The sequence below is a fragment of the Carcharhinus amblyrhynchos genome, chromosome 4 (assembly GCF_965287045.1).
Source record: "Carcharhinus amblyrhynchos chromosome 4, sCarAmb.v2.hapA, whole genome shotgun sequence".
Taxonomy (NCBI): Eukaryota; Metazoa; Chordata; class Chondrichthyes; order Carcharhiniformes; family Carcharhinidae; genus Carcharhinus; species Carcharhinus amblyrhynchos.
The window spans coordinates 51,381,981-51,407,374 of record NC_137327.1 but is presented as its reverse complement, the minus strand read 5'-3'; the positions used below and the strand labels follow the sequence as shown (position 1 = coordinate 51,407,374).

Genomic DNA, 25,394 nt, shown 5'->3' with positions numbered 1-25,394 from the left:
CTGGCGCTGTGACGCAGCAGTCCTAACCACTGTGCCACCATGTCACCCCTTGTAGTGAAGCTCAAAAGATTCCCATCAGCCTGTCTGTACCCAATTGTAATGTTAAATATATTGAATAGGATGATCTAGAAGCAGAAGGGATTGAGGAGTGCCTCTTTAGAATTGCCTTATCACATCCATATCATGTACGTTTTTGTAGTTGACAGAATCCAATATTGCAGCTGTACGTGCATTGTGTTCAATTCATAAAAACTTAAATGATCTATCAGGCAGTTTTCAAGTCATGACAGGGAAGCAAAAATAGGATCTTTCCTGCCTTAAGTTTATTTTGGCAATTGTTTCCTGTTCAATGGGAAATTGTAACATTTCTGTGAAAAATGGACAAAAGCCAAACTTTGAATCCAGAGCTGCCCAAATTAACATAGCTGCATTTTCCACTGTGGTTAAACAGATTACAGACAGTTATTTAATAAGATTTCATGTGTAAACCAATGAATTGCTGGAAGTGAATCTGAGATTGTAATCTGATTAAAGGCTTGAAGAGATGCATTATGGAATGACTACAATTAGGTTATAACCTATTTAAGGTTAGGTTATAACAGACTAAATTAGTATGCTGTTCATGAAAGAGCTCCACAGTATTCTAATTTTGGCTCTTTGAGTCAGTTGTGACTCAGCTTTCAGTGAATTTTCTTTGCTCAAGTCGAAAATCAGTGACTGAATTGTCATTTTCCTGTACCCTAGAAGTTACTACTTCAACTCTGTCCCTACTTTCAAAAACCCTGATCAACTAAGGTTATTGACAAACAATTCAAAAGAAGATATGAGGTAAGTTACTATGATATGGGCATGAAAGGGAGAAAATTGCAGGACTGAGTGAACCAGAGCTGACATGGGCCAAATGTCTTAATTCTGTGTTTAATGTTTTATGAAATTCTATTTTGATCACTACCTCTTCAATGGTGCTTTCGTGTGGGATCAATGTTTTTGATTTCAGAAGTAGAAATGTAATTGAGAATTTCAGCCCCAGTTTCCTGGTATCCAGTTCCATTGGAGATGCCTTGAGCATTTCATCATAAGGACACTGTGACCTATGATGCGCTGAAGTGTAATAATGTAAACCCAACAAGAAGCTTACAGTTGATTTAGCGAGAAATACAATCAGTAAGTGACTTTGCCAGCAGAGCTAGATACTCCTTTTGTGTTACTGCAAAAGCAAAATATGGCAAATGTTGGAAATCTGAACTAAAATCTGACAATGCTGGAAACAGCAAATGGGTCTGAGAACATCTGCACCTGAAACACTCTTTTTCTTTCTCCACTGATGCTGTCTGAGTATTTCTAGCATTTTCTGTTTTTTTTTGTTACTCCCATTCTGTTGTTGGCCTGGCTGAGGGCATTGAGGTTCAGCAAAGATGAAAGATCATTGGAGAGTTTGAGGAAATTCCTAGCCTATTAAGATAATATTAAAGCAACCAGACTTCATGGAATCCCTACAGTGCAGAAGAGACCATTTGGCCCATCCAGTCTGCACTGACACTCTGACAGAGTAACTTACCCAGGCCCTCTCCCCTGCCCTATCTCTGTAACTCCAAAGATTTACTATGGCTAATCCATCTTCCCTACACATCTTGAGACACTAAGGGCAATTTAGCATAGCCAATCCATCTAACTTGCTGCCCTGTTCCCATCAGCCTGTGTAACACCCCATGATCAAATCTTGCTGAACTCTTTGTTCAGTTTCTGAACAAACATTCAGCACGAAAGGATGGAAATCATTATTACTGAAGCAGATTGTAGAAGATTTCAGTTTGTCACTGCAGCGAATTATCTGGAGACAGGTAAAGAGCACTTTGCAGATGCTTAGAACAGAATTGTGAACTGTAAGCTATTCTTTGTATGTTTGTTCTGGCTGTTTACAATTGAATAGAGTTTCAGCTTGTCTGCACAGAGAATGGCAGCGATGATGACATTACAATAAAACTGGAATGATTGATCTGTAATTCATTGTGGGAACAGAAGGTACGTCTGGATATTTTGATTTTTTTTTTGTACATTAAATGTTTCATATTGAACATTATGAATTGTGATGAGGAACTGCTTTCCCGATTGGAGCTGGTAGTTCACTCACTGTCACTGTTATGTAGTGGGGATGGACATAAACCCTGTGCTGCTTAATTCCCAGTCCAGGCTACATTGAGTGGACTCATGTTGGAGCAGATCTTAATGTGGGACTTGAGAGGCAATGGAGTTGGAGGAAAAAAGAGAGGGGTAATTGTCAGGAAGAATTCTGTTTTAACTGTCCTCAACATCCCCTAATAACAGGTGTGATATACCATCGGGAGAGTCTGGCTATCAACCATGTGCTTGTTCCGTCATTTGTAAGATAATTAACTAAATTTATGGATTAAACTTATTGAATGGGGCTCAAAGATATCTGTCTGGAAAAGGACAAGTTTAAGATGAATATATTCAACTTCTGATGGGTGCTGTGAAAGTGCTCTGTTTATAATTTGATTTTCCAAAACAGATGTGACTTATTTCTAACTTCCAGCTCTGATTCGTTGTTTTTTGTTTGGAAATAGATATATTTTCCTGGTAACACTTTTTGTTGCCCTGGCTGAGAGCATTGAGGCTCAGCAAAGGTGAAAGATCATCAGAGTTTGGGGAAAATATTAACCTATCAAGATAATAAAACAACCAGATTTCATAGAATCCCTACAGTGCAGAAGAGGCCATTCACCCCATTGAGTCCGCATTGACACTGACAGAGTAACTTAGCCAAGCCCTCTCCCCTACCCTATCCCTATAACTCCAAAGATTTACCATGGCTAATCCATCTTCCCTACACATCTTGGGACACGACGGGCAATTTAGCATGACTAATCCACCTAACTTGCTGCCCTGTTCCATTAGCCTGTGTACGTGTACGTAACACCCCATGATCAAATCTTGCTGAACTCTAAATGTCAGCGTATGTTTGGCTGAGCTCATGTATTTGCTTGCACCTAATTTAGATTTAGTAATTCCTTGTTTTTGTTTTACATTTTGAAATGGTGATTATGGTTAGAGAGGATGTGAAATTACTGATCTTGGCTTCGCTCGTGACCTTTGTGCAAAATACCAGTGATGGTTTCCTTTTTAATGGGTGGAAAACCCCTATTATAATCTGCTCTGATCTTGAAAGCATCCAAAAAATTGAAACTGAAAGCTGAGCAATTTTACAGGAAATTAAAAAAAATGACTAACTACTTAACAAATATTCAGCATTTCAAATTCCGCAGCAATTATAAAAGAATGGAAATCATTGTTGATGAAGCAGCTTGTGGAAGATTGCAGTTTGCCACTGCAGGGGGTTTGGAGGCAGGTAAGAAGGCATTTTGCAGATGGTTTTGAACGGAATTGTTAACTGTAAGCCACATCCTGCAACTTAGGGTGTTGATGATAGTTATACAGATAAATACATGATGGATCTGTCAGTAATAAGAGTGGCAGGAATGATTGCCTCACAGACAGAGCAACAACAGAATGATAGACGAGTAATGGGAACAGACATCATCTCTGTGTTGCGAAAGGCAGTTACTTAGATACAGTTTATTATGATCTGTGATAAGTAATTGTTTTCCTGTTGCAGCAGTTCACTAGTACTTATCATATAGCAGCAATGAACATAAAACCCTGCACTCCTTAATTCCCAGTCCAGGCTATTTTAGAGACCGTGGGTGACCACAAGAGTTAATTGTAGGGAAGGATTCTGTTTTAACTGTCCTCAGCATCTCCTAACAGCAGGTGTGTTATATATTTTGGAGAATCTGGCTGTAAACGGTGTGCTTGTTCGTTTAGTTGCAAAATGGTCAACTGAATTTATGGACTAAACTTATTGAATGGGGCTTAAAATTATCCATCTGAAAAAGGAGAAGTTTAAGATGAATATATCCAGCTTCTGATGGGTGTTGTGAACATGCTTAGTTTATAATTTGCTTTTACAAAACAAATGTGACTGACTTCTAACTTCCAACCCCAAGTCGTCATTTTTTTGTTTGGAAATATTTAAAGATATTTTCCTGGTAATATTTTCCTGGTAACCTCACAAGAGGTTATTGCAGAAGGTCAAGGGACATGGAGTTGGGGGTAGGGTGTTGGCGTGGATAGAGGACTGGTTGTCAAATAGGAGGCAGAGAGTGGGGGTCAACGGGTGCTATTTGGATCGGCGGATGGTGACTAGTGGGGTGCCCCAGGGGTCGGTGCTGGGGCCTCAGCTTTTTACCATATATATAGATGATCTGGAGGAGGGAACCAAGTGTATGGTGTTGAAATTTGCTGATGACACCAAGATTGGGGGAACGGCAAATTGTGCGGAGGGTGTGGAGAGTCTGCAGAAGGATCTAGATAGGCTGGGCGAATGGGCCAGGAAATGGCAAATGGGATTTAATGTTGGCAAGTGTGAGGTGGTCCACTTTGGTAGGAAGAATGGTAGGAAGGACTATTACTTACGTGGCGAAAAACTGCAGCAGGCGACGGTGCAGAGGGACCTTGGGGTCCTTGTGCATGAGTCGCAAAAACCCAGCTTGCAGGTGCAGCATGTGGTCAGGAAGGCGAATGGGATGCTGGCCTTCATAGCGAGGGGGATTGAATATAAAAGTAGGGAGGTCTTGCTGCAGCTGTATAGGGCATTGGTGAGGCCGCAGCTGGAGTACTGTGTGCAGTTTTGGGCGCCGCACCTGCGCAAAGATATTTTGGCCTTGGAGGGAGTGCAGAGGAGGTTTACTAGGTTGATACCGGAGTTGAGGGGGTTGAGCTATGAGGAGAGGCTGAATAAACTGGGCTTGTACTCGTTAGAGTTTAGAAGAATGAGGGGAGATCTCATTGAGACGTATAAGATGATGAATGGGATGGATAGGATAGAGGTGGAGAGGCTCTTCCCGCTCAAAAAAGACAGTAGGACTAGGGGGCACAGCCTCAAGATAAAGGGAGGGTGGTTTAGAACGGAGTTGAGGAGGAACTTCTTCACTCAAAGGGTGGTGAATCTCTGGAATTCTCTGCCCGTTGAAGTGGTGGAGGCTGCCTCGCTAAATATTTTTAAGACGCGGGTTGATGGGTTTTTGATAGGCAAGGGGATTAAGGGTTATGGGGAGAGGGCGGGAAAGTGGAACTGAGCCACGACAGATCAGCCATGATCTTATTGAATGGCGGGGCAGGCTAGATGGCCTACTCCTGCTCCTATTTCTTATGTTCTTATGATGGATTTTGCCGAATTTTTATGAAGGGAGAAGAATGCATTAATGTAGTGAATTATTCTAGATCATAGGTTCAGAATGTGTGTTCTGTACTTCCCAATGTGTGTAACCAGACTGCTCAACTGTACTTATTGTAGCGGATGCAAAGCTTCAGTTACAGGGAACCCAGTGGAAGGATTTTTAACACTTTAATTTTACAGCACAATCTCCATTAATGGAATCATCAACTCTGGGTATGACCTCTTCGTCTTCCTCCACTCTGTGTCTCCCATGCTGTATTTGTATAAAATCTAAGTTGCTTTGAGTGGGAGAAGTGCTGAGTAAATGGTGAAAACACTGGGAGTCTCTCTACCTGCTCCCTCAAGTCTCCAGAAAATCCCCCAACAACATACTGTTGTCTCTCATGAATTCTGGGTTTTTTGCCTCCACTGTTCTCGCTGGCCTCCTTTCCAAACATTGACCCTTGTTTTGTTCAATAACCGTTCTGATCAGTTCCAAATTTACTCAAATTTCCTCACTCTCACCCCATCCTCAAAGTTTTTGTAAATATTTTAAATCTAACTTCATCATTTTATTAGATACTTTGTCTGCTAATTTAAAATAATTTCCCAGATTTCCACTCGAACTTAAAAGTCCATGATTCTGCCATCACAACTCTGACCATTTAACACTCTGGGAGCAGACTTGTGGCTCTTTCTGCACTGGATCCAGTCCTGGAATGTGTCTCATGTCCTGACAACTAGAAGTGGATTAATTTGAAGAATTTGCAGAGGGGAATATAATTAGAGTTGAATTTAAAATTCAATGAGAATTGGAGAATTTAGAGTGAGGGTGGAACAGTGGATAGCACTGCTGTCTCACAGCACCAGGGGCCTGGGTTCGATTCCAGTCTTGGGTGACTGTTTGAAGTTTGTATATTCTCCCTATGTCTGCGTGGGTTTCCTCTGAGTGTTTTGGTTTCCTCCACAACAAAAAAAAACTGTGCAGGTTAGGTGGATTGGTGTTGCTAAATTACCCTCAGTGTCCCAAGATGTGTAGATTTGCGGGATTAGCTATGGGAAATGTATAGGGTTTTGTGGATTGGACCTGGGTAAGATGCTGTGTCAGAGTCTGTTCCGACTCGATGGGCCGAATGGACGACTCCTACACTGTAGATTTAAATAATAACATGACATTTGATTTTGACTTAATTGTTGCAGCACAGAAGCAGGCCATTTGGCCCACCACATCTGCATCCAGCTGTCTGATATATTGGTCTCTGCATTGGTAGAGGTTTCCTGTGTTTCTCTCAGTTTCACCCTTTGCTATTTCAAAACCACATTTTCTGTCCATCTCACACCCATTTCCTGTGTTTGTGTGTATGAATTTACATTCATCCGTATTAAGTTGTTTCTGTTGCTGTCTTGCCACGCATTCTCAAACACATTTTGTAAATTCATACTTCCACCTTTTGTTTCCAGTGCCCCACCCACATGGTATTAACTTTCACTCTAGCCAATTTGCATTGTGGATTGTATCATCGATGCAGATTACAAATTGCATTTCTGAAATAGGGAATTTGGCTGAACAGGTCAATGTGTTTGAATTAATTGCAAGTTATTAATTTCAAAAACCACCAACTGAAGGTTCCTCTCCAATCGCCATTCTTTCAATGTCACGGGGTCAAAATCCTACAATGACCTCCTGCAGTGGTCCAAAAAGATGGCTCACAATAAACTTCTCTAGGGCAATTAGAGGTGGACAATAATGCTGGCCTAGTCAGTGTCACCCACATCCAATGAATGAACATGAAGAACACAGTGAGCAACCCTGAGCAGATACTTTCCAAATGCAGCCTGTCCAATTGCAGGGTATTTGCTGAGCTTCAGTTGTTTGTGGTCTCCAGGTGCTGCTTTGTAGCTGCTTGTACTTAGTGCATCCTTGCAGTCCCTCCCAGCTGCTGCAGCAGAAATATTAGCTTATTGAGAACACAAAGGGTGTGATTTAATTGAAAATTCATTCAACTTTATTTCAGAACTGTATCCACATTGCCCCAGCGAAGGATAGCAATCAAATATTAGCAGGAAAAGTCACATGATCATGTGTAACCATTCTGAATATCTCCATTAGAATATATGCATATTAGGAGGTGTAATCTACATGTAGATTGTCTGTCTGAATAGCTCCATTAGATTCATTCCAGACAGTAACTGATTTTGCGATTTCCATTATTCTGTACGTATTTATTTTTAAAGTGAAATTCCTAGTTCCTCGAGTCTGCATGTTACCCTTGTGAATTTGTATCTTGTTGTAAATGGTGCTTAGTAAGCTATTACAAGAGTTTGTTTTTTTTGACCAGATTGTGCTCAGGATGATTGAAGGCAGCATTTTTTAAATAGCAGTTGGTTCTCTGTAGGGCTGTTTCACGTTTAACTGCCCCATGTGTGAGGAGGAGTGGCCTTGACAGGACAGCTTGCACAATTGGCACCAGAGGAAGGCAGACTGAGGAGCAGCTCAGCAGAATAATGGCACAAAAACAGTCATCATACCAAAAGTAACGTGCGTTATTTAGGATTTTTAATGTTTTCTTCTTTACATAAATGATTTTGAATTGAACATTGTCTGTGTTTTCAAACCAAATCTATTTCCAAATGTTGAGTTAACAAAAAGAATGTCTTGTAGCTTTACTTTAGGATAATGAAGTCAGTGATCTCATCACCGATCTGTTAAGTCACCAATAACCAGTTTGAATCTGAAAGCTAGCACTCCCAGAAGGAGCAGATCAAGCTCAATAAATGAGGATAATAATGGTCCATGTTGTTTTGTTGAATCGAAGAGAAAGAGAATACCTGTTTTTCCATCTTGATTTCTTGTCTGTAATATGAATTCAGCTTAAAAGTGTTTAGTGATTTACACGTGGGTATGTATGAAATGCTTAAAATGGAGTTCAAACCAAAGCCCCAGTTAACACCAGCATACTTTTGGACATTGCCGAATAAAGGCAGATCGTGAATGCAAGTTCACTTAGAGAAATAATTAGCATATCTGCACCCAAGTGCATATCCAAAGCAGACTTATAATAACAATGCCAGGGACCTATGTTTGATTCAGGCTGTGGTGACTCTGTGGAGTCAAAACAACCGAGCTGCTCGATTGGAACTGTGGCAGGCGAAGGAACCAGCAAGAGGGAAAAACGGACTTGATCATATCCTCACCAACCTGCTTGCCACAGTTATCTCTGTCCATGGCAGTATCTGTAGGAGTGACCACTGCACAGTCCTTGTAAGTATCGGTAGGAGTGACCACTAAACAGTCCATGTGGAGACACATTCACATGTTGACATTAAGGATATCTTCCATTTTGATGTGTGGCACTACCACCATGCTAAAAGGGATACATTTCTGACAGATCTGGCAAGTCGACACTGGGCATCCATGAGGTGCTGTGGGCTGTCAACAACAGCAGAATATTACATCATGGCCTGGCATATCCCCCATTATACCATTACCACCAAGTCAGGAGATCAACCCTGGTTCAATGAAGAGTTCAGAAGGCATGCCAGGAGCAGTACCACACGTACCCAAAATTGAAGTGACACTGTAGTGAAGCCACATTTACTTGTATACCAAACAGCATAAGCAGCAAATGATAGAGTTAAGTGATCCAACAATTGGTGCATCATATGGAAAACGGCTAATGTTACGCTGTTGTTTAAGAAGGGTGGCAGGCAAAAGGCAGGGAATTATAGGCCGGTTAGTTTAATGTCTGTTGTAGGTAAAATGTTAGAATCCGTCATCAAGGAGGAAATAGCGAGGCATCTTGAGGGGAATTGCTTGATAGAGCAGACGCAGCACGGTTTCATTAAGGGGAAGTCGTGTCTGACAAATTTATTGGAGTTCTATGAGGATGTGTCTAGGGCGGTGGATAGAGGAGAGCCGGTGGATGTGGTCTTTCTTGATTTTCAGAAGGCGTTTGACAAGGTACCTCAAGAGGTTATTGCAGAAGGTAAGGGGGCATGGAGTTAGGGGTAGGGTGTTAGCGTGGTTAGAGGATTGGCTGTCAAATAGGAGGCAGAGAGTGGGGGTCAATGGGTGCTATTCGGATTGGCGGTAGGTGACTAGTGGAGTGCCCCAGGGGTCGGTGCTGGGGCCTCAGCTATTTACCATTTATATAGATGATCTGGAGGAGGGAACCGAGTGTATGGTGTCGAAATTTGCTGATGACACCAAGATTGGTGGAACGGCAAATTGCGCGGAGGGTGTGGAGAGTCTGCAGAAGGATCTAGATAGGCTGGGCGAATGGGCCAGGAACTGGCAAATGGAATTTAATGTTGGCAAGTGCGAGGTGGTCCACTTTGGTAGGAATAATGGTAGGAAGGACTATTAGTACGTGGCGAAAAACTGCAGCAGGCAACGGTGCAGAGGGACCTTGGGGTCCTTGTGCATGAGTCGCAAAAACCCAGCCTGCAGGTGCAGCAGGTGGTCAGGAAGGCGAATGGGATGCTGGCCTTCATAGCGAGGGGGATTGAATATAAAAGTAGGGAGGTCTTGCTGCAGCTGTATAGGGTATTGGTGAGGCCGCAGCTGGAGTACTGTGTGCAGTTTTGGTCGCCGCACTTGCGCAAGGATATTTTGGCCTTGAGTGCAGAGGAGGTTTACTAGGCTGATACCGGAGTTGAGGGGGTTGAGCTATGAGGAGAGGCTGAATAAACTAGGATTGTACTCGTTAGAGTTTAGAAGAATGAGGGGAGATCTCATTGAGACATATAAGATGATGAATGGGATAGATAGGATAGAGGTGGAGAGACTCTTCCCGCTCAAAGGACAGTAGGACTAGGGGGCACAGCCTCAAGATAAAGGGGGGGTGGTTTAGAACGGAGTTGAGGAAGAACTTCTTCACTCAAAGGGTGGTGAATCTCTGGAATTCTCTGCCCATTGAAGTGGTGGAGGCTGCCTCGCTAAATATTTTTAAGATGCGGGTTGATGGGTTTTTGATAAGCGAGGGGATTAAGGGTTATGGGGAGAGGGCGGGAATGTGGAACTGAGCCACAACAGATCAGCCATGATCTTATTGAATGGCGGGGCAGGCTCGAAGGGCTAGATGGCCTACTCCTGCTCCTATTTCTTATGTTCTTATGTATGTTCTCCCCATGTCTGTGTGGTTTCTTCTGGGTGTTCTGGTTTTCTCTCTCAGCCCAAAGATATGCAGATTAGCTGGATTAGCCATGGTAAATGTGCAGAGTTATGGGAAGAGGGGTGGAAATGGGTGAGATGCTCTTTCAAAGTCAATGCAGATTTAATTGCCTGAACGGCCTCTTTCTGCATTGTAGGGATTCTGTGAGGAAAGCTGGATAAAGGTCCAGTTTCCGCATTGGTTATAATCGATTTCTGTGTAGTTATTTTGTCTCCGTTTGACTGTTTTCTCACCTGGCATTAGCACTAGCTTAATTGTTAGTAAAAAGGTGGTGTTTCTAAGCCTTGTGTGGTTTAAAACCAAGATGGATAAATAAGGTAGGCTATCTGCTATTTATGAATCCACTGTCACATGTAGAACATCTAAATGCATCACAAAAGAAAAGAGGTTAATGCTGAAGAAACAGGAAAGTTCAGGAGGGAGGAGAATTGGAGTGGCCAGTGTTCTGTATTCAGGGAGTCACTGTGTGGGGGGGCATGGCTCTTTAAGTGGTCAGTCATGTGATCACTCAATGACATCACTGGGGCCTCCACAGCTGCTGGCACTTGGGGATTGAAGTCTGTACAATGCAACCCTGAAAATAAAATCCTTTGTTTTTATAACGCTTTGTGTGGACCTCCGGGATGGAACTAATCTCTGCAACCCCCCAGCCACAGACAATACAACAGAGGGAGAATTACTCTGTATATGATGGTCATGTGATTGTCCTCTTAAAGGGGCCATGCCACACAGTAATTCTCCAAATACACAACAGCCAGGACCTGGAAGACTGGACATTGGTGTAAAAGACTGAGCCAAGTTGAAATGGAGGGAGATGCAAGCACAGTAAACTGCCAGGTTAGGGGCAGGATGGAGAACGCAAGTTCAACCTGAAAGATTAGAGCGAAAATCTAAAATGGAGAATTACCACAAAAAAGGCATCATCCTGGCATTGCAGCTACCCTGCGACCTCACGCTAAAGCACCATCTTTAATGGAAACTGAGCAAGGATACATCCTACAGCTTGTGAAATAGTAGGGTAACAATACAAACTGAAAAACATTTATAAACATTGAATCAACATCTTGTAACCTTTATGCAGCTGTTAACAGGATACAAGAGAGACTGGCAGTTATGAAACTCTTGCGACCTATTTCCAGAAACATTCAGCCTCTTGCCTTCCGTCTGTTTGTGTGTGTGTGTCTGTGTGTGTGTGTCTCATGTGGGTTTTTAATTGTTTGGATGTAGAAGGTAGATGGATATGTCCGTCGCTGGTTCATAGCATAAAGCCAGCAAACAGCTGAGTATGTGGTAGCAATTACAATGGTGACAACATCTTTGACAGTAGAAAGAGGACAATCTCTGAGGGACTCTGGTACCTTAGGAAAAAGAATGAGGAAAGCATATTTGAATTCTGACCAGTTTTGGTCACGTGATTTGGGTAAAAGAAAGGAAACACTGAAGGTGAAAATGAAGCATTAAACAACCTACTGATCTGTAAATAGGTGATCTTATGGAAGTGTTAAGGAATGTCACACTGTTTCAATTGGAATAAAAATTTGGAATTCAAATGGTTATGGGTGCCAGGACCCGTGGAATATTCCAAGACTGAGATTGATAGATTTTTTTTAGTAAGCACATCTGGAGCTAATGTGGGTAAATGGAGTTGAGATATAGATCAATCATCTATTTTGAATGGTGGATCAGGCCTAAGGAGCTGAAAGACCTCCTGCTGTTTCAATATTCTAAGAGTTAATACAATGGGAAAAAGACCACGTGCAAGCAAATATGTTAGAATCAGTGGGCTATGATTGAGTACCTGTGTGTGGTGAAACAAATGTCAAGCCAAAATGTAAATTATACTGTTCCCTATTTTTCTTAGAAGTTTATTTATGAGTGTCACTTATGTAGGCTTACATTAATACTGCAATGAAGTTATTGTGAAAATCCCCTAGTCGCCACACTCAGCGCCTGTTTGAGTACACAGAAGGAGAATTTAGCATGGCCCAATGCATTTAACCTGCACGTCTTTGGACTAGGTGAAGAAACCGGAGCACACTGAGAAATGCACAAAGACGCTGGGAGAACGTGCAGACTCCGCACAGTGACAAACTCGTGTCCCTAAATTCCGCATTGCAAATGTGAGTGCTTACATTTACGTCTGATATTTCTTCTTATTTTCCTCCTCAGTGTCCAGTCTGCAGTGTCTATGCACAGAGAATAAATGCCGAGAAGCAGTGTGTTCAGTATCTATCTTGCTCAGAGTAATCAAAGAAAATTTTTCAGTTCTGCTGGGGAGTGTGAGAGTACTGATGTGCAGAGTGATAACTGCAGTAACAAATGCTGCAGTCTGACGGCGCTGCTTCAGGGCTGTAATACAATTGAAGTGGAGATGCCGGCATTGGCTAGGGTAAACACAGTAAGAAGTCTGACAACACCAGGTTTAAGTCCAACCGATTTATTTGATGGTAAACTTGCAAGCTTTCGAGGTTTCCCTCTTCGTCAGGTGAATGGAGAGTTCTGGCCTCAGACAGAGCATATAACAGCACAGACAATTTACAGATTACTGATTTGAATGCGAGCCTTTACACCTAACCTGCTATTCAAGTGGCCAACAATGTGAGTGGAAGGAGCATTAAGCCCAGGTTAAAGAGATGTGTATTGTCTCTAGACAGTACAGTAAGTGAGGTTCAGCAAACCCAAGCTAGTCATGGGGGTTACAGATTGTTCAACATGTGTCACACTTCCTCCTTGGTGCAAAGCAGAAACATTATCTGAAGTAACTGCTATATCTTTATCCATTGCTGCCTTCCATAGAGTTTTTTAAAAATTTCTTTTAAGCTCTTGCTTGGATGCTTTTATTCTGAATGCCAGCAGTTCCCACGTTACTCCCTCTGCCAAGTAGACATTCCTCAAAGCTTAGACAGTAAAGAGGAAGCAGCTCTGGGCAAGATGGAGAGGGGCTAATCTTGAACTCGTCATTGAATACCCTGGAAATAAAATCCATAGAAAACTTTGCCCAAATGGATCTCAAAACTGTAGATGAAAAATTGCTTGCGATGTGGCTTGGACCTTGGATGTTTTGGACATCAATGTAGCCTACATCATAAAAGCTGCAACCAAATAAGTCTTCCTGAGGACTGATGTTTGGTAGGGCTGACTAGGACGGGGCAGCTGCTGAAGCCCCCTCTCTCTAACTGATGGTAAACCACTGATCAGTGCAATGTGATGTTTCCCTGGGCAATGGAATGATCACAATGCTCTTACACAATTTATGGTGAGAGAACATAAAACATAAGAACATAAGAAATAGGAGCAGGAGTAGGCCTTCGAGCCTGCCCCGCCATTCAATAAGATCATGGCTGATCTGAAGAGAGGTTTTACTCTTGCCGTTTGTGGGGAATTTGGCTTGCGTGCTGCCCACTTTGTGGAAGGCTCCATGTCTCCAAATCCCCCTTAAACCTGGAAACACTATTCTATCACCTGGTGCATTCTCAACCCTAACCGTAAAAACTGCATAAAAACGGTTTATCCTCATGTCACTTCTGGTTCTTTTGCCACTTTGTCCCCTGGTGACCCTTCCTGTCATGAAAAACAGTTTCCCATTACGTAGTCCATGTTTCCTTTTATGTGGTTAGTGCGCGTGTAACTGTAATTCAGGGAATTTTTTCATCGACCATACTTTCAGCTCAGGACTGTCAGGCTGGCTGCATTATGTTTACAGTTTGAAGGTTCCTATGGAAACTACATTGGAATTGTCCTTTTAAAATTGGTCAATCATGACATTCAATAACAAACATTATAGTCATCGTTCCAATGTTCATTATTAAGAATGCAACTTTCTGTGAGTGGCTGCTGATGTAATTATGGATAATACAGTTGTCCATTGCTTTTCACTTCAGTATGTGCTGTCACCTAAATATCAAGGTTTCTACAATGCTCTAATTTTGAAGCCAGTACTTTAGAGAGCTGTCTGCATATCTCTGCCAACCAGCAGAAGAGTTTGTTCTGTTAAGAAGTTGAGATATCTTTTACAGTAAATAATTTTTTTGTGTTTTTAAAAAGTGGTTTATTTTATATGTTCTCAAGAATAATATTCACCTTCTGAATGAAATAAAGTTACCTGTTGATCTGACAATCTATTGGTAAGGGAGTGCGTATATTTAACACTTGAAGTGAGTCATTCCATAGATTAAAAAAACATTTTTACTTTGAAAAGATGAGTTTATTTCACACTTGCCCTCTAAGTTACTTAAAGTATAAAGTTACTAACACCCAAACACAAAGATTAGTTATACATGAAAATCAAAACAATACTCATTAAAATTGAATCAGCTTAGTCCATATTTAGTGCAGGCCTGATGATTTGGGAATTGAGATGTTCTGTTGCCCCAAGTTATCAGATTATCTCTGCATCTACGATGACTTCCACTATTGATTTGCCAAAGGTTGCTTTATCAGGTGAGCTAGTAGGTGGAATTGGGTTTTACACGGAGAGAAGATTCCCTCCTTCTGGTTATGCAGATGTGTCACTTTCAAACTGCCAAGCTACTTCAGTATTACCAGACAGCTTGCTCTATCTGAGTTGAAGCTGCTTCAAGATGATTTTCTGTGGATCTCCTGCTTCCTGCCCATTTCAATGCCCTTTGCAGATAAGCTAAGGTAGCCACTGTTATCACCTGACCTGTACAAAATGTCAAGACATCTTTCCATAATTCTTCTATAGTTATCCCAATGGTCCTTACCCTCTGTAGTGATCAAAAAAGTCACCACCTCCGCCATCCATTACATGCCACCCTGCTGCTGTGACTCAGCCTATGTTCAAGCATGTTATTTGCTCAGAGTTGGTCAGCCTGCCCCTAAGTCTGTAACCTTATTCCAACTTTGTAACCCATCCCATTATGTATCTCCTACTTCCTGTGCTCCACCATTGGTAGTTGTGCTTTCCCTCGCTAAGCATAATCTTTGACCAAGCTTTTGGCCACCTGACCTTTGTATCTCATCCCAAATTTTGTCTGATAAATATTCCTGCAAAGCACTTTGGGCTATTTTAATACTGTTGTGTTTACATAGCACCTTTAATACTTTATTACATAAAATTTCCAATAGTACTCATTTATTAGTTTTTTTGGGTCCGCTCAGGAAGCGCACAGAAAATTGGTCAATAACCTAAGGCATTTGTGCTTTTGAGACCATTATCTGAGCAAGGACACCCAGAATGAATCAGTTGAGCAGTTTCAATATCATTCCCTAACCTAAGATCAAAATAATCCATAATGTGCTGCATTCTGCCGTGGTCTAAGGTTCACTGTTTTCTCTTTCCCTCTTCTTGAAAACCAGTATTATGTTGATCAACTTCAAATCTGATGGAACTATTCACAAAGCGAAGGAATTTTGGAAAATCCTAGATAGCCAATCTGTGCTCTTGTTTAAAATCCATGGATTTGTCAGTTTTAGCCCCTTGGCTTTGTCGAATATTTTCCCTCTTCTGATATTAAGCAGCTGAATTTCCACACTCTCGTAAGCTCATAGGTTACTCTCGCACTCTGATATGCAACTTGTGTCTTCTGTTGTGAAGATGAAATAATGGGCAGAGAATTTCTAACTGTTCCCACGGGTGGGATTGTCTGGTGAGCAAACCCCCATCATGGGTTCCCTGCCAGTGGAGGGTGTAAATAACAAAACCCTGTTAATAGCAGTGGGACTGGGAGATCCAGCTGCCAGCCAAGGGCAGGCTGCATCTGTCGCTACAAAACATGCTGTGGGTGAGGGTGGGAAATCCCACTTGGTGTCTTCAATTCAAATTGATTGGCAGTGTACTGTAAACCCTTAGCAAAAGGTTCTTTTTTTTGTAACAAAGAACAAAACAGCACGGGAAACAGGCCCTTTGGCCCAATGAGCCCGCGCCGCCATTTCAACATTGAGTCCCCTCTCCACCCATGATCCTTGTCTACACTTAAGGCACTCCACATTGGAAACCAGATCGAGGGGAGACTAAATTAGGGACAATTTGTTACATCAATCAGCCTAAGAGCACATCTTTGGGATGTGGGAGGAAACAGGAGCACCCGGAGAAAACCCATGCAAGCCCGGGGAGAATGCGCAAACTCCCACAGACACTGGCCCAAATCCATTTACCTGCACAGCAAACAGTGATAGTCACTGAACTGTCATGTTGCCCAGCAGCTGGTCCAGTTTAAGCACACGCTAACGACGTGAAGCACTTGGCTACTCTCGACACATCCAACAGCAGCCCTTGCACGAACCACTGCATGTATGCCCCTTGTTGGACAACAAGGCAGACCGAATCACCTGTGGATTAAAAGAGAAAAACATCCTTGGCAGCCAGGGACTGAGATAAAATAAAGTTAAAGGGAGTCTTATGATGTCTTGTATACCTAACAACTGACCATCAGCATTTGATAAACTAAACAATAACCTCAAACTAAGTGATGGGTAGAGGGGAGGTGACCATTTTACCATCTCAAGTTCCTGTCCTATATTTGTTAGAAAGATTCAAATAAGTGATTGACCTAGGATAAACTACCAGCCCGTGGAAATAGTCCTCATCAGACAGCCCCCATCTTCAGATGGAAGATGAACAAGGAAAGAATGGAGAAGACTTGGGAATAATTCCCAAACACTTGGACCAAATAGCAGTATTCTGCCATTACAGGCTACTGAGATCAAAACATTCTGTACCAACTATCCTCTGGGATCCATGAATCATTCTGCACTGTCATGGCCCATATCCTTTTATCCTCTGTTTAACTAACATGTCATATTTCAGCTGTTACTTCCTAATGAACTTAATATGCTACCTTAAAATTACTTAAAAGTAAAACTGAGCATTTAGAGTATTTGGTTCCCAAGTCTGAAATCTTACAAGAAAAACACAAAGATGTTTAATGCCTGTTCTATTTGCTCATTCCCTGTGATGTATCTTGTCCCTTCTGCTAGGAAAGCAATGTTTCCTTTAGCTACACCTTTACTTTTTATCTACTTATAAAAGCTGTTTTTATTTCTGACTAGTTTATTCCCATAATCTATTTTGGACCTTCTTGTCAAATTTTTGTGGCTCTTTCTGGTTTCCAAAGCATTCCCAATTCTCAGATTTGCTTCTCTTCTTTCTAACATTATAAGCCCTCTTAATCTAATACAATCTTCAACTTCTGAAGTGAACCACCAATGGGTCTTCCTTGCTGAATTTTTGTTTTACAATGGAATGTATTTTTGTTGTAAGTTTGAATTGTTTCTTTAAACACTTCAACTATTACTCTACAAACTCATCTTCTAAACCACCTTCTCCATTTAATTAATGGGTTTATATGAAGATTACATTTCCTATATTGCCTTTGTTAATTTTTCACTAATTCCTTGCTTGATACTTTTCCCACCAGTATAACTATTGTTAGGAGCCTACAAACTACTCCCTCCATTGTTTCCTAATGCTTGCAACTTCTAATTTCCACCCGTATTAATTCTGGTCCACAATTGAGACCAGGTCCTTCCTTACTCATAGACGGAGTCTCACTGGAATTTGGCAAAGCTCCAGTAGCCAGTTTTCTTTCTAGACCTTGCTACTTTAACTACTAGAAGAGTAGGTGTTGTTTGTGTTGTCACTCTGGCGAGACAGGGACTCTGTCAGGAACCGGCTCCTCTAAGGTTGGAGCAAATAACTGAAAATGCCTCCCCCCCCCCCCCCCCCCCGCCAATATCTATCATTTCTGGCATCAGCCCTTTTCTCCCCCACCCACCTCTGAACATTGGCAGCCTCCCCATCACTCAGTGTCTGTTCCACCTCTGCCACAGATAGATGAGGTGCCCCTCCCCCGACACTGCACCCTGGCACAGATTATGGGCACTTGATTGTGTCACTCGCTGACAAGATTCACGATTTCCGGATTTCCCTGAACCTTGAACCCCTGCCAGAAATCTTTACGGATGGAAAGTATAAGCTTAAGATCCCACCCTGTGTCTTTATGGCATCATTTAATATCAGCACTACCCCTTCTTCTTTACATTCTGTTTTTCCCAAATATTGTATACTTTGGCAAATTTACTTCTCCACCATGAGAACTCTTCCACTACATCTTGATGTATTCCTAGGATGCATATCAGAGGTGCTGGTGACTTGCTGCCTTCCATGCCTTGTTGCCTGAGATGCCCTTTGCTTGTGTTCTCCGGAAGGCCCTCCATACTTTGAGATGCACTGCTGTTGTCACATTACCGTATTCTGCCAACACTGCATGAGTTGCAGTGATCTCCAGAAGGGGGATTCCCTTTGGTTGGGTGTTTCCACGGCTCCCTTGGTGGAAGGCCCTTGGCTGTGCTCCAGGGGATCTCTTCCCTGCAGGCACTTGTGAGCCCCTAGGTTACTCCATAGGACGGAAGGACAGCTAAAATGAGCTTCAGAAGCCTCAACATCACTGTCAGTCCTGGAGGACCTGCAGTGTCAGCATTTCAGTTAAAAGCCCTCAGCCATGGTCCTCAGGGACTGAGCCATGCTTCAGTATTCTCAGTCATAGCTCCGACTTCTTGTCCCAGGCTTTACACTGGACGCCACCTTTAGTGTTGGCCTGGGTGCCATGCATTGCTGGCACTGTTTTTTGCGACAGAGGGTTGAGGAATGCTTCATTGTTTCTTGCAGTTGCAGGAGTGTCATTGACACCCCCTCCTGGTATTCCTGGCTCTGCAGCTGAGGAATGTCCAGAGGTGTGGCACCTGACTGCGGCACAGCTGAATCCTGGGATCTAGCGGACCTCCAACTGTCCAATTCCTGGGATATTCCTGTTTCCACCTGATGTGCCTCCGAAGCTGTGTGGTGCTCACCAGATAGTGACCTGGAAGCCTGTCTCTGAGTTCACCCACCAAGGTTTGTGTCTCTGTGATGGTGGATGATGTGGGTGATAGCTGTGACGCTTCATCCATTTCCTCCTCCACAATCTCCTCTGAGGTAGTATTGAGAGTGGGCAGTTGGACACTGCAGGTGGACTGGCCAGGCTCTGCAAGGCAAGATGCACGGTTTTAGTACATGGCCTGGTCAAGGGTTTGGACTACACAACTCACTTGAGCCTGGTCATCACGATGAAGGTACAGTGGCACTTCACTTTTCTCTCTTAGGCCCACCTCGCTCTCAGCGCAGACCCACTTCAGCTTCTTCACTGCAAATTCCATGGCACTCACCTCATGTGGAATCAAGATCCTCAGCTCAAGCTTTGAAGCGCCTGTTTCCTCTCACTCAGTGGTTCTGTGCAAGCTTTGCCTAACGGGGGTAGGTTTGAGGATGCTGGTGGGAAATCAGGTGCTGGTGCCTTGCATGGTGGTAGTATGTAGGATCAAGGTGAGATTCTGAGGGGGACGGAAGAGTGGAGTCCAGAGATCCAGAGAAGAGACAGGGAGAAGTTACCCCAGCTGATTTGGACTAGGTATTCATCTTTTTTCTGTATTGCACACCCATCCTCTTGGTCAGGCTGCTGGCATTTATCAGTGCTGCTACTGTCTCCCAGATTAGTCACCTTGCTGGAGGGCCTCCTGATGGTATATTGTAGCCCACCTCTCCTCCACAGAATCTAGCAAACAGCTGAGGGCCCCACGGCCATCTAGGTTTCTGATTTCACTGCCATCCTCCTGGTTTAAATGAGAGCAAGTGCTGTGGAGCTGGTTAAATGCAGCTTGTTGAAGTGTTCAGATGAGTGAAATAGACACCTCACCTCATTTTGTCAGTTTAAACTTCTGTTCACATTGGCCAGGACCCTAGTCCCAGTCCAGCTTATCAGTTTTGGTTGTATCTGATTCAGATTGATGAATTACTTGACAGTTCCAGTTTGGAATGGTAGTCGTTATCAGCTGTGCAATAGCAGCAAGCAAAGTGACTGGATTTTGTTCATGATCGTCATCTAATGTTGTCCATAATCAGACAGCAGCTTCCCTGTGTAAAAGTGGGAAGTTCCCCTTTTAGCTGTTGTGAATTCAGGGGCATTGAGACAGAATGAAACTGAAAGCTGGATGAGTCTCAGGAAGTTGAAGCACTTTCTACTGAACAACCATTCAGCATTTTAAATTCAGTAGGAAAGGATGTAAATTATTGATACTGAAGCAGACTGTAGAAGATTTCAGTTTGTCACTGCAGCAAGTTATCTGGAGACAGGTAAAAAGATGTTTGTAGATGCTTAAAACAGAATTGTGAACTGTAAGCTACACCTTGTATGTTTGTTGTGGCTGTTTACGGTTTAAATAGAGTTTCAGCTTGTCTGCACTGAGAATGGCAACAACCAGTGGATTAGAACAAAACTGGAATGACTGATCTGTAACTATTGTAGGAACAGAAGCTATGTCTGGGTATTTTGATCAGTATTTTTTACATTAAATATTTTATATTAAACATTATGAATTGTGATGATGAACCGCTTTCTGATTTGCTGATGACACCAAGATTGGGGGAACGGCAAATTGTGCGGAGGTTGTGGAGAGTCTGCAGAAGGATCTAGATAGGCTGGGCGAATGGGCCAGGAAATGGCAAATGGAATTTAATGTTGGCAAGTGTGAGGTGGTCCACTTTGGTAGGAAGAATGGTAGGAAGGATTATTACTTACGGGGCAAAAAACTGCAGCAGGCGACGGTGCAGAGGGACCTCGGGGTCCTTGTGCATGAGTCGCAAAAACCCAGCTTGCAGGTGCAGCATGTGGTCAGGAAGGCGAATGGGATGCTGGCCTTCATAGCGAGGGGGATTGAATATAAAAGTAGGGAGGTCTTGCTGCAGCTGTATATAACATTGGTTAGGCCGCAGCTGGAGTACTGTGTGCAGTTTTGGGCGCCGCACCTGCGCAAGGATATTTTGGCCTTGGAGGGAGCGCAGAGGAGGTTTACTAGGCTGATACTGGAGTTGAGGGGGTTGAGCTATGAGGAGAGGCTGAATAAACTGGGCTTGTACTCATTAGAGTTTAGAAGAATGAGGGGAGATCTCATTGAGACGTACAAGATGATGAATGGGATGGATAGGATAGAGGTGGAAAGACTCTTCCCGCTCAAAAAAGACAGTAGGACTAGGGGGCACAGCCTCAAGATAAAAGGAGGGCGGTTTAGAACGGAGTTGAGGAGGAACTTCTTCACTCAAAGGGTGGTGAATCTCTGGAATTCTCTGCCCGTTGAAGTGGTGGAGGCTGCCTCGCTAAATATTTTTAAGACGCGGGTTGATGAGTTTTTGATAGGAGAGGGGATTAAGGGTTATGGGGAGAGGGCGGGAAAGTGGAACTGAGCAGCGACAGATCAGCCATGATCTTATTGAATGGCGGGGCAGGCTCGAAGGGCTGGATGGCCTACTCCTGCTCCCATTTCTTATGTTCTTATGTTCTTTTCCTGATGCAGCAGGTAATTCACTCAGTTATGTAGTAGGGATGGACATAAACCCTGTGCTACTTAATTCACAGCCCAGGCTACATTGAGCGAGCTCATATTGAGCAGATCTTAATGAAGGGGCTTGAGAGGCAATGGAGAGAGAGAAAGGGATAATTGTAAGGAAGAATTCTGTTTTAACTGTCCTCAGCATCTCCTAACAACAGGTGTGATATACCATTGGGAGAATCTGGCTGTAAGCTGTGTGCTTGTTCGTTTAGTTGCAAGATCAACCAAATTTATGGATTAAACTTACTGAATGGGGCTTAAAGATATCTGTCTGGAAAAAGACAAGTTTAAGATGAATATATCCAGCTTCTGATGGGTGTTGTGAAAATGCTCTGTTTATAATTTTGCTTTTCCAAAATAGGTGTGACTTATTGTTAACTTCCAGTTCCCGAGTTGTCATTTTTCTTTTGAAAATATTTAGAGATATTTTCCTGGTTAACAATTTTGTTGTTGCCCTGGCTGAGGGCATTGAGGCTCAGCAAAGGTGAAAGTACATCAGAAAGGCTAGGAATTTCCCCAAACAATCAAGATAATATTAAAGCAACCAGAGTTCATAGAATCTGTACCGTGCAGAAGAGACCATTCGGCCCATTGAGTCTGCACTGACACTGACAGAGTAATTTACCCAGGCTCTCTCCCCTGCCCTATCCCTGTAACCCTAAAAATTTACCACAGCTAATCCATCTTGCCTACACATCTTGGGACATTAGTCATGCTAAATTGTCCTTAATCTACCTAACTCGCTGCCCTGTTCCATCAGCTTGTGTATCAAATCTTACGTGATCAAATCTTGCTGAGCTTTAAATGTCAGCGGAAGTTTGTCTGAGCTCATGTATTTGCTTGCATCTAATTTAGATTTAGTAATTCCTTGTTTTTATTTTACATTTTGAAATGGTAATTATGGATAGGGTGGATGTGAAATTACTGATCTTACTTTGCTCATGACCATTGTGCAAAATACCAGCGATGGTTTCCTTTTTAATGGGTGGAAAACCCCTATTATAATCTGCTCTGATCTTGAAAGCATCCAAAAAAATTGAAAGTGAAAGCTGAGCAAGTTACAGGAAATTGAAGCAACAACAAGCATTTCAAATTCAGCAGCAATTGCAAAAGAATGGAAATCATTGATGAAGCAGCTTGTGGAAGATTGCAGTTTTGCCACTGTAATAGGTTTGGAAACAAGTAAGAAGGCATTTTGCAGATGGTTCTGAACAGAATTGATAACTGTAGGCGACATCCAGCATCTTAGGGTAGTTGGTGATAATTATATAGATAAGTACACAATGAACCTGTCTGTAATGAGAGTGGCAGGAATGATCGCCTCGCAGTGAGACAAGGCAATAACTGCCCTGTTCAATGGAAGGCCAGTATGGGAACAGAAACCATCTCTATTGTGAAAGGCAGTTACTTACATACAGTTCATTATGATCTGTGATAAGTGACTGTTTTCCTGTTGCAGCAGTTCACAAGTACTTATCATGGTATATATTTTATGTATAAATAGTTCCATCAGATTAATTCCAGTTGGCAACTCACTCTTAAGAATAGAAGAACTAGGAGCAGGAGTGGGCAATTCAGCCCCTTGAGCCTACTCTGCCATTCAAAATGATCACGACTGATCTCGTCTTGGTCTCATCTTCACCTTCCTGCCCACTCCTTATAACCCGTATTCCTGCTGCTAATTAAAAAAACCTGTCTATCTCCTGCTTAAATTTGCTTAGTGTTCTAGTATCCACTGCACTCGCAGTAGAGAATTCCACAGATTTATGACCCTTTGGGCGAAGTGATTCTTCACTTCTGTTTCAAGTATGCCACCCTTTCCTAAATCTATGGCCTACAAAGGGAAACATGAGTTCAACATCTATCCTGTCATTCCCCTATAGAATCGTACCTCATTTAGATCTTTTTGAACTCCGGTGAGTGTAGGCCCAAACTGCTCAATCTCTCTTCATAAGACAAGTTCTTCATCCCCAGAATCCATCTAGTGAACCTTCTCTGAACTGCCTCTAATGCATTTGCGTCCTTCAAGTCAGGGGACCAAACATTTTAAGGTTTCCGTTGTTCTGTATATTTTCTATAAAAGTGAGACTGTTAAGTTACTTGAGTTACCCTGTGTACATCTATTGCAGACTAATTGATGTTTAGTAAATTGTTACCAGAGTTTGTGTTTTTGACCGGATGATTGAAGGCAGCATCTTTAAATAACAGTTGATTCTCCATAGGGTTGTTTCATGTTTAACTGCCCCATGTGTGTGAAGGAGTGGCCCTAGCAGGAGGTACTGCACTTTGTACAGTTGACACCGGAGGAACACGGTCTGTATGAAGATTAGCTCAGCAGAATAATGGCACAAAATGAGTCTTCGTACCGAAAGGTAACGTGTTATTTGGCACTTTTGATCTTTGCTTCTTTGTATAAATGATTTAGAATTGAGCTGTGTCTGTATTTTCAGACCAAGTATATTAACTAACAGTTATTTAAGAACTTGTCATTTTATTTATTTGTTATGGGGAGATGACCAGGACATGAGACTCGATCAGTGTCTCATTTGGAGTGTTGTTGCAGACATGATGGGCTGAATAGCCTCTTGAGCTGTTACAATTATGTTGCTACAGCTAAATGAGCCAGTTTATTGTCCACAGCCTAGTTCACACTGGGACCAGGTCAGTTTTTTCATCCTCCGTTTATAGTTAAGAAGAACTCTATTCACGTTTCTCTTAAACTGCACACACCAAGAGGAAGCTGGCCTTGATTTCTGGGACATCATGATGGACAGTCCAATCACTGACCAATCACTTTAATGAAGATAAGGATGAGGAGATGTGTGGCAATGAATAAAATCTGAGGAATTTACCTATTGGCCCACAGCCATATTGAATTATCATAAAAAGCCAATGGAATTCAGTAAATGAGGATAGTTATAACTCCTCCATACCCTGTTATTGTTGAATCAAGGAGATATTAGAGAATCTCTGACCCTCCGCCGCTTCACTTCCTGTCGGTGAAATAAAGCTGTTTAATGATTCTATTTTCTTCATGGAGGACCATGAGTTCACACCAAAGGGTGGGAGGAAAAATTTAAAATGGGAAAGTACTAGAAAAAAAGGCACTGTTCTGACTTTCTGCACAGACACTGATTTATGTTTCAGTTCCAGCTTCAATGAAACTGGGAAGGATCCTATCTGACATTAAATAATAACAATGCAAACTGAATAGAAAGATTTGAACATGCTGAATAAACATCTTGTAGCTTTCCGTAGCTGTTAATAGGAAAAAAAGGGAAGTTAATAAATTGATAAACAACTCATCATATCACACTTGTGACCCATTTCCAGAAATGTTCAGTCCCTTGTATTCTGTCCTTTGTGTGAGCATTTGCTCATGTGAATTTCCACTTCTCTATATAAATAAAAAAACTTTGACAAATTTTGGGACAATTACACCAGAATGTCAGTTTTAGCCTGAAACCAGCTTGTATCTCTCCAGTTACACAGCTGAGTTTTCTCTCCAGATTTTCTGGCACTCTGTGCACAAGGAACCTGGTTTGTGCTGTGATTCGGGCAGGGCCTGAGAGCCAGTGAGACCAGCTCCTCAGAGATCAGGG

The 25,394-nt window shown here is 42.4% G+C and overlaps 1 long non-coding RNA gene across 4 annotated transcripts; it reads left to right on the top strand.

Moving 5' to 3' along the window:
* The first annotated feature begins 576 nt into the window (after positions 1-576).
* On the top strand, positions 577-24,132 carry LOC145342004 (uncharacterized). 4 transcript variants are annotated; one of them, XR_013886479.1, is made up of 5 exons: positions 852-2,022; positions 3,285-3,367; positions 7,633-7,770; positions 12,429-12,530; positions 24,015-24,132. It is a non-coding gene; the product is annotated as an uncharacterized LOC145342004 (long non-coding RNA). The 4 variants fall into 4 exon arrangements; XR_013886478.1 differs by having other exon boundaries at positions 852-3,367; XR_013886481.1 differs by lacking the exons at positions 852-2,022; positions 3,285-3,367; positions 7,633-7,770 and adding an exon at positions 577-828.
* The last annotated feature ends 1,262 nt before the right edge of the window (positions 24,133-25,394 follow it).